The sequence below is a fragment of the Phocoena sinus genome, chromosome 19, assembly GCF_008692025.1.
Source record: "Phocoena sinus isolate mPhoSin1 chromosome 19, mPhoSin1.pri, whole genome shotgun sequence".
Taxonomy (NCBI): Eukaryota; Metazoa; Chordata; class Mammalia; order Artiodactyla; family Phocoenidae; genus Phocoena; species Phocoena sinus.
Genome location: NC_045781.1, coordinates 4942730 through 4960454, shown reverse-complemented (window position 1 = coordinate 4960454; position 17725 = coordinate 4942730). Strand labels below are relative to the sequence as shown.

Here is a 17725-nt window from a genome sequence, read left to right as displayed (position 1 = left end):
AATAGAAAACTGAGGGGAAAAGAAGAGTGGGCAAGGTCAGAGGGCAGTGTAGAGGATGGGTGAGCGTCTTGCAAAGAGATGGTAAGAATGAAAGAGAAAAAGCAGTGTAAGTAGATGAGTAAAATAGAGTGTATAGAAAATTGGGATCTGCAGGGAGGTGAAGGGATTAAGGCAGAATACGAGAGGAGCCCTTGATCAGTGGTAACAGCATCGTCAACCGTGGTGAGGCATTTCCCATGGAGAGTCGGGGGAGGGGATAAAAGAGCTGAACCCATGTCCTACAGAGCAACTTGATGCTGGGAGAGGAAAAGAAGAGGAGAAACGAGGAGAGCAGAGGAAGAGAGAGAGCAGGAAGGAAGCACAGCCACCAGGGGGCGCCGGAGAGTGGGCAGGGAGAATAACAGGGACAGAGAGAAGAGATGGGGGAAGAAAAGGCAGAAATACATAGAGATGTAGGGCCATCAGAAAGGTCGGGGAGAAAGAGCATCAATAGGGGCACAAGTTGCAGAGTGGGGCAGGACAGGAGTGAGAAAATAGGAGGAGAGAAACAGCAGGAGACTAGAGGGGAGCAAAAAGACAGACAGAAAGCAACAGGGAGACCGATAAGCAGAATGAAATGGAAACGCAGAGTGGTGCAGGTGGAGACCTGGAGATGGTCACGCTGTAATAAGAGCCCAGCAGTGCGCAGCCCTTAGCGCACGCTGTTCCCCCCACCCCCGTTACCAGGCAACGGTTACCAGGAGACCACTGAAGGGATGGTTGGAGTGGCCTTAGAGCTCCCGTTCAGCCATTGGTCGGCGCCACAGTGAGCCCTTCCCTCAAGCAACCAGCTGTCAATGAGTGACATTTAATGGACCCATTCAGCCAAATGTCCGCGGAGTGGCAGTCGTCAGGCAGAGAGTGAAGTAAGAGAGGGATCCCGGCCTTCTCCCCTCCCCTTCTCCTTGGGCCAGCAGGTGAGCTGGGAGGCCAAGGGAACAGGGTGTCTCTTGCGGGGATCCATTAGGCTGTCCTAATGGCCGCAGCAGTCTGCACGGGGACCTGGTCCTGAGGGAGCTGCCAACTGAGATCTGCTTCTTCAGCCAGGCCTGGGCACTGGTGGGAGGACCCAAACCTGGTTCTGGACCAGTGCTCCGGGGCAGGGTAACTGGCCCCCCTGCAGGGACCCCTTTCTGTTAGCCAGGCCTGGACCTCGGAGGGTGAAAGTTGTGTCTTGGCACCTTCCCCTCTCTTGTCAGGACAGAGAGTAACATTTGTTTCGTGGAGGTTTACAGGAACATCTTTACCCGACCACGACCTGACCTCAAGTACAAAGGGTCTGCCACCAAGAGGTCTGTAACCACACCCCTCCCTCACCGTTCCTATAAGAGGGCTTTGCTGGAAGCTTTCAGGGAGTTTGGGGTTTTTAAGGCATGAGCCACCCATCTCCTTGCATGGCCCTGCAGCAAACCTTCTGTTCCAAACTCCAACATTTTGGTATTGTTTGGCCTCACTGTGCGTCTAGCACACGGACTTGCATTTTGGTAACAGTACTAAGTGGAGTAAATCAGACAGAGATAGACACATATGATATTACTTATATGTGGAATCTAAAAAAATTGGTACAAATGAATTTACTGACAAAGCAGAACCAGACTCACAGACACTGAAAACAAACTTATGGTTCCCAAAGGTGGAAGGAGGGGGAGAGATAAATTAGGAGTTTGGAATTTACAAATACACACTACTACATATAGAATAATTAAACAACAAGGATCTACTGTATGGCACAGGGAACTATATTCAGTATCTTATAACCTATAATGGAAAATAATCTGAAAAAGAAAATATAGGGACTTCCTGGTGGTGCAGTGGTTAAGAATCTGCCTGCCAATGCAGGGGACACGGGTTCGAGCCCTGGTCTGGGAAGATCCCACATGCTCCAGAGCAGCTAGGCCTGTGTGCCACAACTACTGAACCTGCGCTCTAGAGCTCCCGTGCTCTGCAACAAGAGAAGCCACCGCAATGAGAAGCCCGCGCACCGCAACGAAGACCCAATGCAGCCATAAATAAATGAGTAAAATATATATTCAATATATATATATACTTCAGTTAAGAAAGGGATAAGCTACACTATTTGATCTTCAAAGATCTGTCATGCACTGAACAAAAAAAAAGTGTAGGAACTTACTTGTTGGTCTGTATGTGGGAGTTACTGTCCTGAGCCCCTCCTGGGACAGTGGGCAGCAGAGGACCGTCTGTTCCACATGCTGAGGGCTTCCCTGTGTGTGTGTGTGTGTGGTGGTGACTCAGGAAGGGGGTGCGTTGATTGCAAGCATTAAACAGCCTGTTTTCCACTTTCAGGATCGACCTCTAAAGACTCTTGTCTGAGGAAGAAGCCCAGAAGAGGAGGGAGAGGAAAGAAAAGGAGTCAGAAATGGCTCTTTCTCAGGTAAAATCATATTGTCAGTTGATTTTTCTGTCCTTCCTAAAATGCCCTTCTTTGGACTCGCTGATCTTGTCTGACTCTGAAGTATCCTGCCTGACACCTGTACAGTCACAGTCACCCAGGTCCTTACCTCAGGGCCGTCATCTCCACTTAGATCCCGTCTCCCCATGACCCAGTCACCTGGGACTTGTGAAGAGGCTCCACTGGGCCTAGTCCTGGGCAGGGCTTCACACCCATGGATTGGAGATGGGGTGTCGGTGCTACTGGGTGGCAGGGATTACTGAGGGGCCCCACCTGGATGCACTGTCTGCTCTCTGAAAACCAGGAAGCTGCACATGGAAGTCAGGTAATAATATGCACTTATGCCTGGTAAATTGTAGCAAACAGACTAATTACAGCAAATACCTCCTGCTTTTCATGCTGCATTAGAAGCGAAATGGGTGTGTCACTGATTTAAAAATCGTAATGATGGGGAATGGAATGGAAAGTTCAGAGATACATCAGTGATAGAGGGTGTTTCATTCTATCATTGATTTTTTTTTTTTTTTTTTTTTAAATTTTATTTATTTATTTATGCGGTACACGGGCCTCTCACTGTTGTGGCCTCTCCAATTGCAGAGCACAGTCTCCGGAAGCACAGGCTCAGAGGCCATGGCTCATGGGCCCAGCCGCTCCGCGGCATGTGGGATCTTCCCAGACCAGGGCACGAACCCACGTCCCCTGCATCGGCAGGCAGACTCTCAACCACTGCACCACCAGGGAAGCCCCTCTATCATTGATTTTAAACTTGGAAATCAACCTAAACCTCTGACACGTGGAGATTGTTAGCCCATTTTCATCATCTCCGGTCCTTGGAGGTTGCTTTTCGCTGTTGGTTGCCTCCTCTGACACATAGAAGTTTCTCATTCTGATGCAGGTAAGGTTCCAGCTTTACACTTTTGCTGGTCGATACCCGGTTTCCCAGCACCGTTTGTTACTGAGACTGTCCTTTTTCTATTGCGTGGTCTTGAAAATGCATTTTACATATATGCAAAATTAATTCTGAGCGTTCTGTGACGTTACATATCTGTTTATGCCAGTACCACACCATCTTGATTATTTCGTGATATGTTTTGTGCCTGCACTTTTGGTATCCTGCAACTTTTCTAGAGGTTTTTTAAAATTTTATTTATTTTTGGTGGCATTGAGTCTTCATTGCTGCATGCAGGCTTTCTCTAGTTGTGGTGAGCAGGGGCTACTCTGTTGCAGTGCGTGGGCTTCTCATTGTGGTGGCTTCTCTTGTTGCAGAGCATAGGCACTAGGGCACACAGGCTTCAGTGGTTGTGGCACACGGGCTTACTTGCTCTGCGGCATGTGGGATCTTCCCAGACGAGGGCTCGAACCCATGTCCCCTGCCTTGGCAGGTGGATTCTCAACCACTGTGCCACCAGGGAAGCTGTTTTTTGATGTATCTTTACTGTTTTTACATATAAAAGTTATCTACGAAAAAAGATAATCTTACTTTTTTCAACTTGGGTAACTTTCTTTTTCTTGTCTAATTTCTCTGGTGAGGGCTTTCTGTACTTTGCTGGACGGTAGTGCAGAGAGTGTGTATCCTTGCCTTCTTCCTGATCTGAAAAGGAAAGCTTTCTAGTTGAGTGTTTATCTCTCTTTTTTTCTTTTTGGCTTCGCGTTGGGATCTTAGTTTCCTGACCAGCAATTGAACCTGGGGCCACGGCAGTGAAAGTGCCGAGTCCTACCCACTGGACCGCCAGTCAATTCCCAGAGTTTTTATATCTTGAAACATAGTTGAATTTTGTGAAATGCATTTTTCTGCATCGAGACGATCATGTGTTTCTTCCTTTATTCTGTTAATGTGGTGTATCACATTAATCGATTTTTTTATAGTAATGAAGTCCACGTGGTCCTGATGTAAAGTCATTTTAATGTGTTGGTGAATTTGGTTTGGTACTATTTTTGCTTCAGTATTCATCGGGGATGTTGGTTTGTACTTTTCTTTGCTTCGTGTGTCTTTCTCTGGGCTTGGTATAGAATCATGCAGGCTCCATAGAATGAGTTTGCCAGCATTCCCTCTACATGTCTTTGGAAGTTTTTTTTTTTCAATTCAGGATTAGAGGTAATTCTTCTGTAAAGGTTTGGTAGAATTATGCAGAAGTGATCTGGTTTTGGCTTTTTCCTTGTTTGAGATTTCTGATTACTGCTTGAACCTCTCTAGTTATAATTCTTTTCAATTTTTTTTATTAAAGATAAGAGCTTAGTAGGTTGTATTGTTAGATGTATATCTTCTTGGTGAATTGATTCTTTTAACAGTATATATTGTCCATCTCTTGTATCAGCTTTTGTCTTTATATTGTCTGACACTGTGTAGCCACCTTGGGTCTCTTTAGGATGGAATGTCTTTTTCCACCCTGTCACTCTTGGCCTTTCCATGGCTGTTAATAGTTCCAGCTCTCTGACACACTCTCTGTGGGCACACTGTACAGTGGTGAAAGGCAGGGGCCCTGGCCAGCAGCCTTCACTGCAACTTCAGAAGGAACGCATCCAGTGTTTTCTTCTGATTAAAAGGCAGGGGCCCTGGCCAGCAGCCTTCACTGCAACTTCAGAAGGAACGCATCCAGTGTTTTCTTCTGATTAAAAGGCAGGGGCCCTGGCCAGCAGCCTTCACTGCAACTTCAGAAGGAACGCATCCAGTGTTTTCTTCTGATTAAAAGGCAGGGGCCCTGGCCAGCAGCCTTCACTGCAACTTCAGAAGGAACGCATCCAGTGTTTTCTTCTGATTATGATGTTTGTTTGGTGAAATGCTCTTGCTTCATAACAGTATCTTTTTTCTATATTCCTTTTTGTCATGGTTTTTAATTCTCCAGGAAGTTTTTAACTATGATTGTGATAAGTCTTTTTCTTAATATGTTAATTAAATTTAAACTAAATTAAGTGCAGGTATTCTTGTTCAAAAATGCTGAAATCAATGTGGATGGTAATGGAAAATGTTATCCAAAAATATGTCGGTAGACAACTCTTATCTTTCGTTTTTCTACAACTCGTATCTTTTGTTTTTTTCTTTGGCCAAGCCATTCATCTTGTGGGATCTTAGTTCCCTGACCAGGGATTGAACCTGGGGCTGCAGCAGTGAAATCACCTCCCTGGGCCCACAAGTAAGTTCCTATAAAGCCCCAATGTAGAAGGGGACAGTGGCCTTAGGTGGGGAGACCTCACCTAACCCCAGCTTGAAAAAGTGAGTCTGAATCTAGTTTAGATGCTCTAAGCCCTCCAGAAAGAGCAGTTTAATAAAAGGCTTTGGATTAAGCTTTCAGAAGATAATATATAGAGAGCTGGATATTCCATTTAATCAATAAACAGTTAAAAATCAGGAACTGAAAACTGTTTAAACAAAAAGCTTACTTTTTTTGGAAGCTTATCATTGTTTTCAGCCTGTCCTCCCAATTTGCTGAGGCCCAAGGCATCTTGAGATGAGTTTTCTGTCTCTGACATACCAGCTAGGAGGAAGCAGAGTGGTTGAAATATTGAGAGAAAATCAACACGGCCAAGTTAGGTGTTTCTGTAACAGGTGGAGGAGTATCTGCAGGGAGAGTGAAGCAAAGTGTAAAGGCAAACTTTCCGACCAGACAACAAACAAACACACAAAAATGCTTCAGAGGCAGTAAGGCCTGGACATCCAGGGGAGGCTGAGTTACTCAAGGCAGATGATCGTTGCCCGCCCTGTTCTCTGGGTCGTGTGAGGACCCACTGTGGTTTGAGAACCACACAGAAGGTGCACACAGCTAATTCACCATATTTGTCTTTGTCTTCGATTATGTCTGGTTCCCTTGACAACACTGACACATGTAATGTCACTCACCTCACAAACACCTCGTTGCAATTTCGTGTTCGCTTCCTCAGATACGATGAGGTCTTCTCTGGCCGTGTACAGACCTTCCTCCCGCTCTGTCACGTGAGTACAGAAGGTGGCCGGGCGTCCAGCTCCTTCATCTGGCTCTGCTCTCAGCTGCTTGTCTGAGATTTCCCGGAGCTCAGGCACTTCGGCCGGGTCTTCCTCGTGAGAACCATCAGAAGACCTCTAACGGAAAGAATCCTTAAACGGCCTTGTTTGCTGAGCGACGAAATAAAGCACTTCTGGGAAATCGCTAAGATCAAAACGGCCTTCTGCACGCTCTGGGCTCCCACGACTGTCACGGCCGCTCAGGTCTAAGCGGTGTGTTGGCAACAGACCTGCACAGACTGGACAGGTGAGATGAGAACCAGACAGAGAGACAAGGACTTGCCTTTCCATTCATGCTCGGGGTTTATGTCAAGCACCCCCGTCTGTCCTAAGGGCCTTTCCTGGCGCTCCCGTGGATACACTTGGCGCTCCCAACGCAGGGGGTCCGGGAACTAGATCCCACACGCTGCGCAGTGTGGCCGGCCAATCAAGTTAGAGAAATTCCCCCTCAAATGGACTAAAATTACATTAACTCTCACCATAAATTTCAGGCAAGGCATGAGCACCCTGAACTGGTCAACCCCAGTCCGCTTAGTGGGAAGATGTCGAAAATGTGTTTAAAAGCAGGCAGAGTGGATCATCTTTTGAGTTTAAAGACAGTAACCCGGAGCCCAATCATGACCAGAAGCAAATGTTAACCCAGTAAGAACCCCACTAACCCTGGTGGTGGTCCTTTCCGCTTTCAGTTCAGTGATTTCTTTTTCTCTTTCAAGGAGCTGCTCTCTGCATATGTTTAGTTCTTTAGTTCTTAACTGCTGCAAAATCCTGGAAAACAGTTAAATAAATAGAAATAGAAAACAGACCCTCAAGACTGTGTCCAGTCAAGCCTCTCCAGTCCTCACACAAAGGCACCTCGTGCCGTTGTGGGAAGACCCTCCAGAGAAAGAGGGAGTCCACCCAAGACGCCCCCGGACCACCGTAACTCAGACCAGCCTTCACCCCTCCGCCCTGACCCCGGCATGTGAGAAGGGAACGCAACCCCACCTTCTCAAGATCCAGGGAAGTCCAAGATATTTTCCTGAACGTAAATCCTAACACTAAAGTGGATATATATATATATATGTATATATACATTTTTAAAAAAATAGTTGGCTGTGCCAGGTCTTAGTTGCAGCACGGGGGATCTTCGCTGCAGTATGGACATGGTCAATGGCACCCTCTTTGTAAAGGGGCCTTCAGGGACGCTGTGCTAGTGCACCTTCTCTGCCCGAGCAGCCATTTATGATAAAGCTGAAATGTTAGATTCTGAAAAAAGCTTGTCAACAATGTCTGATTTTATTACATTTTCCAATCATTTTTTCTCTCTGCCTTGCCTAAAATAGGAAAAACAAAAAGTTCTAAACTTCAAGAACAAGTATGGTCAGTGTTTTTTTTTTTTTTTTTTGCGTTACATGGGCCTCTCACTATTGTGGCCTCTCCCGTCGCGGAGCACAGGCTCAGCAGCCATGGCTCACGGGCCCAGCCGCTCCGCGGCACGTGGGATCTTCCCAGACTGGGGCACGAACCCGTGTCCCCTGCATCGGCAGGCAGACTCTCAACCCCTGTGCCACCAGGGAAGCCCTGGTCAGTGTTTTAAAAGCACTAAGGAGCGACGACGGGCGTGGCCTGTGCCCTGGCTCCGTAGGCTGTCGCCTCCCACTGCTATCCCTAGTGGACTCTGCACCATCACCAGAGCTGACTCACAGGTACAGGGAAGGGCAGGGACACTGTTCGTTAGAAGGTCCCTCCCCACTGCTTCTGTTCAACAAAGGACCCGGGGAGTCTCAGGAGTGTCACCAGCCACTGACTGTCAGATGGACTCAGCGAGCAGATTTACATGCAGAAACAAGCGTATTTTAAAGGGCATCAGCTTATATACACATTGGTGGAGGAATTTCCCAGTGTGTAGTCTGGATTAAGCCACTTGTGGGCTCTTCGTCGTGGCATGCGTGTGGGATCTAGTTCCCTGACCAGGGATCAAACCCGGCCCCCTGCACTGGAAACGCAGAGTCCGACCCACTGGACCAGCAGTGAAGTCCCTGGCTCCGCTCTCGACTGCTCGTCTAGGATTTCCTGGAGCTCGATCACTTTAGCCAGGTCTTCCTCGTGGTTTAGGGAACAACCAGAAAGAATCCTTAAACAGCCTTGTTTGGTGAGGGACGAAATAAAGCACCTCCGGGAAATCGGTAAGGTCAAAACTGCCTTCTGCACGCAGTGGCCTCACACACTCTCACGGCCGCTCGGGAGAGAGTCAAAGGGGTCAGAAATCACTGCCTCAGCCCAGTGAGTCCGTCACCCACCACAAGAATGGGACCACCAGAAATCATTCCCTCCCAAAGCGAGGGCAAAACGGGGAAATGAGGTAAGGCTGGGAGGCAAAGTGGGAGACATTAAATCCCTGTGGAACGCGAACTACACGGTGCTCATACTTAAGTGGTTTCTAAGTGGCGTATTGCTCTCATAATTTTCTAACCAGTAAAGAAAGTTGTTACAGTCAACATTGCTACGCGTAAGTTTCCTCCAGATAAGAACCATTTCCTTAGCAGAAATAAAAGGGCTCCTGTCAGAATATGAGCATTTTTGAGGATCTTTATACACAGGGCAAAATTGGTTCTCCAAGAGCTAGTTACCAAATTACTCAGCAGTAGCTAGCGCTAAGAGCTAGCCAGCAGAAGACAGGGTAAGAAGAAAGGCCTTCTTCTCTGAGAGAACAGCATATTTACAAAGAAGCTACAGGAAAACAACATCCTGGGTGAGGAACCCAGCATGGCTGGGGCGGGACACAGAGAGGCTGCTGGGGTCAACCCCTCCCTGAGTCAACCTGATGGAAGAGGGTCCAGATCTCACCAGTGGGCCTCAAATTCGGCCTCCAAGACACAGGAAAGGTGCCTCCTACAGGGCCTGGAGACTAGGAGGGTGAGGCAAAGCTGTCTCCTCCGTTTCTGACCGCCTGACCAGGTACAAAAACTGTACCAACCTCAGGAGGAGCAATAGATGTGAGGAAAATAGTTTGGGCCCGTGTTGAATTCAAAGGCCCAAAGTCCACCCAAAAGGAGGTGTGCCAGGTGAGGATGTGGGAGCGCGAACAGTAAAGTGGGGAGGACAGAGGGTTATGGAAACGCAAGGAAAGCTGCCACGCCGAGTCCTCCCGTGCTGACACACCCAGCATCGGCCACTGCTTCTGCAGCAGTTCCATCCACGCGCTGAACTTTCTCAAACTGAACTCACGGAGTCTTTCATTCTGTTTCTTTCTGCACAAAGAGATCTTAGGCCACGTAACCCTTCCTACATAGTGAGCAGAACAGTGCCTGACACGGAACAAGCGCTCAGTAAATATCTGAAGATGTTAGGGTACATACATTATACACATAAGCAGTATGTACACTTAAAGTATTATATACATTGCTCTGGGCTTTGTAAGATGGGTGATGTTGAGGAGTTTAGAATTTTTGCCCAAAGAGCTCAACCCACGTACACCAAGCGACTCCTCCACCAGTGGTTTCTACCCCTCCCTCTTGCCCCGCCCCCACCCGTCCTCCACGCAGCGCCCGCAGGACCTGCTGCCGCGTCCGACCAGGTGGTGTCAATTCTTCCCCACTGAGACCACAACGCCCTGGGCTCGCAGCCGTACTTACAAGACGAAACAAACCCCGCTGCTTCTCCGGGCCCCAGCCCCGCTTCCGTGACTCGAGCCGAGGGCAAGTTCTTCCTCGCCATGGCCTTGGCCCTGCGGTCGCGGTGCTGGAAATGCAACCACAGGTGGCCCCTTCCACCACCCACCCTCGGGGACGGGTGCAGCACCTCGCGCGCGGCGGTGCCTGCTGCTTCACTGCCAGGCGCCTCACCGCCTCCACTGTCACGGCGACCGCCGCCATCACCGCCATCTCCAGAGGAAATGGCGCCATGGCTCCGCCTCCGCCACTGTCTCTCGGGACCCCGGAACCGACCCAGTCACAAGGGGATCCATGGAAACAGAAGGGCTCGGCTCAGGCCACCATCAACGGGGCAGAGAAGGGGTGCGGAGGGACGACGACTTCCAAGAAGACGACAGGATGAGTGTGTGGGGAAGAGCGCGCAAACACTGCTTGGAAAGGATACTGTTTGAAAGTAGCACCGAAGAGGGACTTCGCTGCTGGTCCCGTGGTAAACTCCGCCTGACGATGCAGGGGGCGCGGGTTGGATACCTGGTCGGGGAGCTAAGATCCCACATGCTGTGGGGAAACTAATCCCGCGCGCCACAACTACCGCACTCGCACGCCGCAACTAGAGAAGAGAAAACCCGCATGCGGCAGCTAAAGAGAAGCCCGCACACCTCAACGAAACAGCCCGCATGCCTCAAGATCCCACGTGCCACAACTAAGACCCGACTCAGCCACACAGATAAAACAAGTTAATTTTTTAAAAACTGAACAAAATTTTTAACAATAAATTAACACGAAGCTACTGAAGAGTATTAACTGTTTCAGAAAACAAATGCACTAGAACTAAGAGGGGTTTTGCCACCTCCTCCTACTAAAAACGCTGCCAGTGAGGCTATTGGAAGGGCTCCACCTAAACTCAAAGGCATCCCTAGAATCTACCCTGGGTGAGGAGTCACTGAGCTAATTCTACCTCACTGATTCTGAGGTCAATTCTGCCTAATTGACTCACTCAAGCTCAGGAAGTGCTGGATCCAACCTTGTTAAGGGCACTGAAAATGAACCCACAGTGGAGTGTTGGACCCTGCTGTGAACTCAGCAGTTCTTGAGACAGGCTGGGGATTCTTCACACCAGAGCCTCTCAACCTCGGCTGTGCCGTGGGTGCTGCATAGATGTTCAGGAGCATCCCTGCCCTGAGTGTGACAACCATGGCCCCTCAGACCCCACCAGGTGTCACCCCTTCCTGTGTCCCCACGTCATCCCCCACCTCCCTCCTGGCCAGGCTGCACTTCCACCCTCCTTGCTCTCTGATCCACCCGCCCCCCACCCCCGCACAGGCTACACTGCTCCTGGCTCCACCCAAACCTCTGCTGTGACAACCAACACTCCTGACACAGGCAGACCAAGTTGTGATTTTAGGACCTTAGTCCTTCGGGTGTTTGGAGTCCTATATCCACCCATCTCAGGAATGAGCAGACTCTGGGAGACACAAAGGCACAATTTGGGGTCCTGCCCACAATTCAAGCTGAACACATTCTCTTTTCTCAGCTTTATACACTTGAGTTCTCTGAGATGTGTTTTTCAAATCTCAACTGTTGCTTTCAAAAAGACTAAAATCACTGCACTCAACTTCAAGAATAAAATCTTCATTTTCACCTTTAAAATGAAATTGGAGGGATGACTAAAAGCAGTCATTTTTTAAGCACTTAAAGAGAAAACCCACATGGGATTCACGTAACCCCTCCCACCTCCTCAGCCACCACCCGTCATCACGAAGCCTGCCCTGGGCTGGCACAGGGCAAGGGGACCAGAGGAGACCAGTGCGGGCCTGGGCAAAAGGCGCAGCGGCCACGAGAGGCGCCGCAGTACAGGTCCTCTGTCTCTGGGCAGAGTGGGTCACTTGCTCCCTCCTCTTTCCAAGTTCAAGTGGCCAACAGCATGGGCAACCCGGGGATTCTGATTAGAAACGGAAGAGTGGGGATTGAGCAAGGACCAGTGGTCCTTGCTTTCTCCCATATCAAACAAAGATGATCGATATATCTACAATGACTATTACATATTGCTTCAGATGGAGGGAACACCAGTTTTTCCCCCACTTCCAGTTCTATACGTGAGCAGCCTGTAGGTCAGCCCACCAAGAACTAGAAAAGCTAAATATGTTTTTAAAGGATGTCTGAAGGCGTCAAAGAGGTACTGAGGCATCCGCAACCGAAGGGTCCAAGATTCCAGACAAAAGGGAACCCGGTGAGGGAGCGGGAGACCAAGAGGGCCACTCCTTCACTCGGGACATCTGACTCTGGGAAGAAAATGCAGTAGGAAGTCAAGCAGAGAGCCCTGGCTAACAGATCTGGACAGTTCCATGGGGCTGGGAAGACAAAAATTCGAGTGCAGGCCTGACAAGTCAGCCGGGACTTTAGGGACCAAGCTCCCCGAGAAAAGGGGGGCCCAGAAAATGAGCCCAGCACTCTGCTCAAACGGGCTGGGCAGCTGAGCTGCAGTAAAGCCTCCTGGTGCTCAGGACCTGCCAAGGAGGGGCCCTGGGAAGCTTCCAGACGGAGGCCCTGCAGGGCTCCACCCTGGGGGGGCAGGAAGGTAGGTGAAGGCAGCTGAGCCTGAGGCTTACAAGGACTCCCAGCCTCCAGTCACTCATTCCCTGACCAAACCGAGAGCCTGTCCGTACTCTGGGTCTGCGTCTACGGTTTTGCATATATAATACCCAGCACTCAACTAAAATAACAAAAACGATGTCACAACAAATAGGACCAAGAGATAAAAAGAACAGAAACAGAAACAGATGCAGAGGGGATCCATATACTCCAGTTATCAGATGCAAACTTCACTTGTTCAAAAATATATACCAGACATTTATGCATATGAATATGTAACTTCCATGTACAGATTCATTTCTCCTGGTTTACAGAGAGTGACAAAGGGCGTTGTTGAAACTTAGGATCTATAGCGTATTCGTGAGAAGCACGGGTGATAACCTCGATTTGTGCCTGCCATCTGAAGTGTGTTGAGAGGGCTGTCAGTCCTGTGAGATCTATAGGACCTCATGCAGTCTCAGTGCAGACACTGTCTTAGCTGAGTTGAATTGTGGGACACCCAGCTGGTGTCCCAGGAATTACTTGTCAGAAAAATCCCCACACATTGGTGACCAAAAGTGTCAAAAGCGTTCTACAGGGGTGGAGGGGAAGATGGAGGAAGAGTAAGACGCGGAGATCACCTTCCTCCCCACAGATACACCAAAAATACATCTACACGTGGAGCAACCTACAGAACACCTACTGAAGGCTGGCAGAAGACCTCAGACCTCCCAAAAGGCAAGAAGCTCCCCACGTACCTGGATAGGGCAAAAGAAAAAAGAAGAAATAGAGACAAAAGAATAGGGACGGGACCTGCACCAGTGGGAAGGAGCTGTGAAGGAGGAAAGGTTGCCACACACTAGGAAGCCCCTTCGCGGGCGGAGACTGCAGGAGGCGGAGGGGGGAGCTTCGGTGCCGCGTAGGAGAGCACAGCAACAGGGGTGCGGAGGGCAAAGCAGAGAGATTCCCGCACAGAGGATCGGTGCGCTGCTTAAAGGAACTCCAGAGACGGGCGAGAGCCGAGGGTAAAAGCGCGGACCCCAGAGACGGGCATGAGACGCTAAGGCTGCTGCTGCCGCCACCAGGGGGCCTGTGTGCGAGCACAGGTCACTATCCACACCCTGCTTCCGTGGAGCCTGTGCAGCCCGCCACTGACAGGGTCCCGGGATCCAGGGACAACTTCCCCGGGAGAACGCACAGCGCGCCTCAGGCTGGTGCAACGTCACGCTGGCCTCTGCCGCTGCAGGCCCGCCCCGCCCTCCGTGCCCCGCCCTCCCCGCCGGCCTAAGTGAGCCAGAGCCGCCGAATCAGCTGCTCCTTTAACCCCGTCCTGTCTGAGCAAAAAAAAGACGCCCTCCAGCGACCTACACGCAGAGGCGGGGCCAAATCGAAAGCTGAGCCCCTGGGAGCTGTGAGAACAAAGAAGAGAAAGGGAAATCTCTCCCAGCAGCCTCAGAAGCAGCAGATTAAAGCTCCACAATCAACTTGATGTACCCTGCATCTGTGGAATACATGAATAGACAACAAATCATCCCTAATTGAGGAGCCGTATGGATGAAAGGCTCTTGGTGCTGCAGCCAGGAGTTAGTGCTGTGCCTCTGAGGTGGGAGAGCCAACTTCAGGACACTGGTCCACAAGAGACCTCCCAGCTGCACATAATATCAAACGGCAAAAATCTCCCAGAGATCTCCATCTCAACGCCAGCACCCAGCTTCACTTAACAACCAGCAAGCTACAGTGCTGGACATCCTATTCCAAACAACTAGCAAGACAGGAACACAACCCCACCCATTAGCAGAGAGGCTGCCCAAAATCATAATAGGTCCACAGACACCCCAAAACACACCACCAGACGTGGACCTGCCCACCAGAAAGACAAGATCCAGCCTCATCCACCAGAACACAGGAACTAGTACCCTCCACCAGGTGGCCAACACAACCCACTGAACCAACCTTAGCCACTGGGGACAGACACTAAAAACAACAGGAACTACGAACCTTCAGCCTGCAAAAAGGAGACCCCAAACACAGTAAGATAAGCAAAATGAAAAGAAAGAAAAACACACAGCAGATGAAGGAGCAAGATAAAAACCCACTAGACCTAACAAATGAAGAGAAAATAGGCAGTCTACTTGAAAAAGAATTCAGAATAATGATAGTAAAGATGATCCAAAATCTTGGAAATAGAATAGGGAAAATGCAAGAAACATTTAACAAGGACCTAGAAGAACTAAAGAGGAAACAAACAATGATGAACACAATAAATGAAATGAAAAATACTCTAGATGGGATCAATAGCAGAATAACTGAGGCAGAAGAACGGATAAGTGACCTGGAAGATAAAATAGTGGAAATAACTACTGCAGAGCAGAATAAAGAAAAAAGAATGAAAAGAACTGAGGACAGTCTCAGAGACCTCTGGGACAACATTAAACACACCAACATTCAAATTATAGGGGTTCCAGAAGAAGAAGAGAAAAAGAAAGGGACTGAGAAAATATTTGAAGAGATTATAGTTGAAAACTTCCTTAATATGGGAAAGGAAATAGTTAATCAAGTCCAGGAAGCACAGAGAGTCCCATACAGGAAAATCCAAGGAGAAATACGCCAAGACACATATTAATCAAACTGTCAAAAATTAAATACAAAGAAAGCATATTAAAAGCAGCAAGGGAAAAACAACAAATAACACACAAGGGACTCCCCATAAGGTTAACAGCTGATCTTTCAGCAGAAACTCTGCAAGCCAGAAGGGAGTGGCAGGACATATTGAAAGTGATGAAGGAGAAAAACCTGCAACCAAGATTACTCTACCCAGCAAGGATCTCATTCAGATTTGATGGAGAAATTAAAACCTTTACAGACAAGCAAAAGCTGAGAGAGTTCAGCACCACCAAACCAGCTTTACAACAACTGCTAAAGGAACTTCTCTAGTCAAGAAACACAAAAGAAGGAAAAGACCTACAATAATGAACCCAAAACAATTAAGAAAATGGGAATGGGAACATACATATCAATAATTACCTTAAATGTAAATGGACTAAATGCTCCCACCAAAAGACACAGATTGGCTGAATGGATACAAAAACAAGACGCATATATTTGCTGTCTACAAGAGACCCACTTCAGACCTAGAGACACATACAGACTGAAAGTAAGGGGATGGAAAAAGGTATTTCATGCAAATGGAAACCAAAAGAAAGCTGGAGTAGCGATTCTCATATCAGACAAAATAGACTTTAAAATAAAGACTATTAGAAGAGACAAAGAAGGACACTACATAATGATCAAGGGATCAATCCAAGAAGAAGATATAACAATTGTAAATATTTATGCACCCAACATAGGTGCACCTCAATACATAAGGCAAATACTAACATCCATAAAAGGGGAAATTGACAGTAACACATTCATAGTAGGGGACTTTAACACCCCACTTTCACCAATGGACAGATCATCCAAAATGAAAATAAATAAGGAAACACAAGCTTTAAATGATACATTAAACAAGATGGACTTAATTGATATTTATAGGACATTCCATCCAAAAACAACAGAATACACTTTCTTCTCAAGTGCTCAAGGAACATTATCCAGGATTGATCATATCTTGGGTCACAAATCAAGCCTTGGTAAATTTAAGTAAACTGAAATTGTATCAAGTATCTTTTCCAACCACAATGCCATGAGACTAGATATCAATTACAGGAAAAGATCTGTAAAAAATACAAACACATGGAGGCTAAACAATACACTACTTAATAACGAAGTGATCACTGAAGAAATCAAAGAGGAAATAAAAAAATACCTAGAAACAAATGACAATGGAGACACAATGACCCAAAACCTATGGGATGCAGCCAAAGCAGTTCTAAGAGGGAAGTTTATAGCAATATGAGCCCACCTTAAGAAACAGGAAATATCTCGAATAAACAACCTAACCTTGCACCTAAAGCAATTAGAGAAAGAAGAACAAAAAAACCCCAAAGTTAGCAGAAGGAAAGCAATCATAAAAATCAGATCAGAAATAAATGAAAAGGAAACGAAGGAAACAATAGCAAAGATCAATAAAACTAAAAGCTGGTTCTTTGAGAAGATAAACAAAATAGATAAACCATTAGCCAGACTCATCAAGAAAAAAAGGGAGAGGGGCTTCCCTGGTGGCGCAGTGGTTGAGAGTCCGCCTGCCGATGCAGGGGACACAGGTTCGTGCCCCAGTCCAGGAAGATCCCACATGCCGCAGAGCGGCTGGGCCCGTGGGCCATGGCCGCTGAGCCTGCGCATCCAGAGCCTGTGCTTCACAACGGGAGAGGCCACAACAGTGAGAGGCCTGCGTACCGTGAACAAACAAACCAACAAACAAAAAAAGAAAAAACGGAGAAGACTCAAATCAATAGAATTAGAAATGAAAAAGGAGAAGTAACAACTGACACTGCAGAAATACAAAAGATCATGAGAGATTACTACAAGCAACTCTATGCCAATAAAATGGACAGCCTGGAAGAAATGGACAAATTCTTAGAAATGCACAACCTGCCAAGACTGAATCAGGAAGAAATAGAAAATATGAACAGACCAATCACAAGCACTGAAATTGAAACTTTGATTAAAAATCTTCCAACAAGCAAAAGCCCAGGACCAGATGGCTTCACAGGCGAATTCTATCAAACATTTAGAGAAGAGCTAACACCTATCCTTCTCAAACTCTTCCAAATTATGGCAGAGGGAGGAACACTCCCAAGTTCATTCTACAAGGCCACCATCACCTTGATACCAAAACCAGACAAGGATGTCACAAAGAAAGAAAACTACAGGCCAATATCACTGATGAACATAGATGCAAAAATCCTCAACAAAACACTAGCAAACAGAATCCAACAGCACATTAAAAGGATCATACACCATGATCAAGTGGGGTTTATTCCAGGAATGCAAGGATTCTTCAATATACACAAATCTATCAATGTGATAAACCATATTAACAAATTGAAGGAGAAAAACCATATGATCATCTCAATAGATGCAGAGAAAGCTTTTGACAAAATTCAACACCCATTTATGATAAAAACCCTGCAGAAAGCAGGCATAGAGGGAACC

At 47.6% G+C, this 17725-nt stretch overlaps 3 protein-coding genes across 10 annotated transcripts in view; 2 read left to right on the top strand and 1 right to left on the bottom strand.

Annotated features, from left to right (window-relative positions):
• LOC116743819 (zinc finger protein 415-like) overlaps positions 1–6463 on the top strand; it is a 51269-nt gene extending 44806 nt beyond the window's left edge. The window contains exons 6-9 of one of the 2 annotated variants that reach the window (XM_032612857.1): positions 727–905; positions 2344–2431; positions 5497–5580; positions 6326–6463. The gene's annotated coding sequence lies outside the window, so the exon portion shown is untranslated. The remainder of the gene's footprint in view (positions 1–726; positions 906–2343; positions 2432–5496; positions 5581–6325) is intronic. The other variant, XM_032612858.1, reaches the window with a different exon arrangement.
• The window catches only part of LOC116743779 (zinc finger protein 160-like), a 334519-nt gene that overhangs the window by 54995 nt on the left and 261799 nt on the right, over positions 1–17725 (top strand). The gene's annotated exons all lie outside the window — the stretch shown is intronic.
• The window catches only part of LOC116743797 (zinc finger protein 160-like), an 80743-nt gene that overhangs the window by 6752 nt on the left and 56266 nt on the right, over positions 1–17725 (bottom strand). For 5 of the 7 annotated variants that reach the window (XR_004346892.1, XR_004346898.1, XR_004346896.1 and 2 more), the window contains exons 2-5: positions 7085–7190; positions 6285–6664; positions 5828–5922; positions 2171–2366 (exon numbers count right to left, since the gene is read on the bottom strand). The gene's annotated coding sequence lies outside the window, so the exon portion shown is untranslated. Of the gene's footprint in view, positions 1–2170; positions 2367–5827; positions 6006–6284; positions 6665–7084; positions 7191–17725 lie in introns of all 7 variants that reach the window. The other 2 variants (XR_004346893.1, XR_004346895.1) reach the window with 2 other exon arrangements.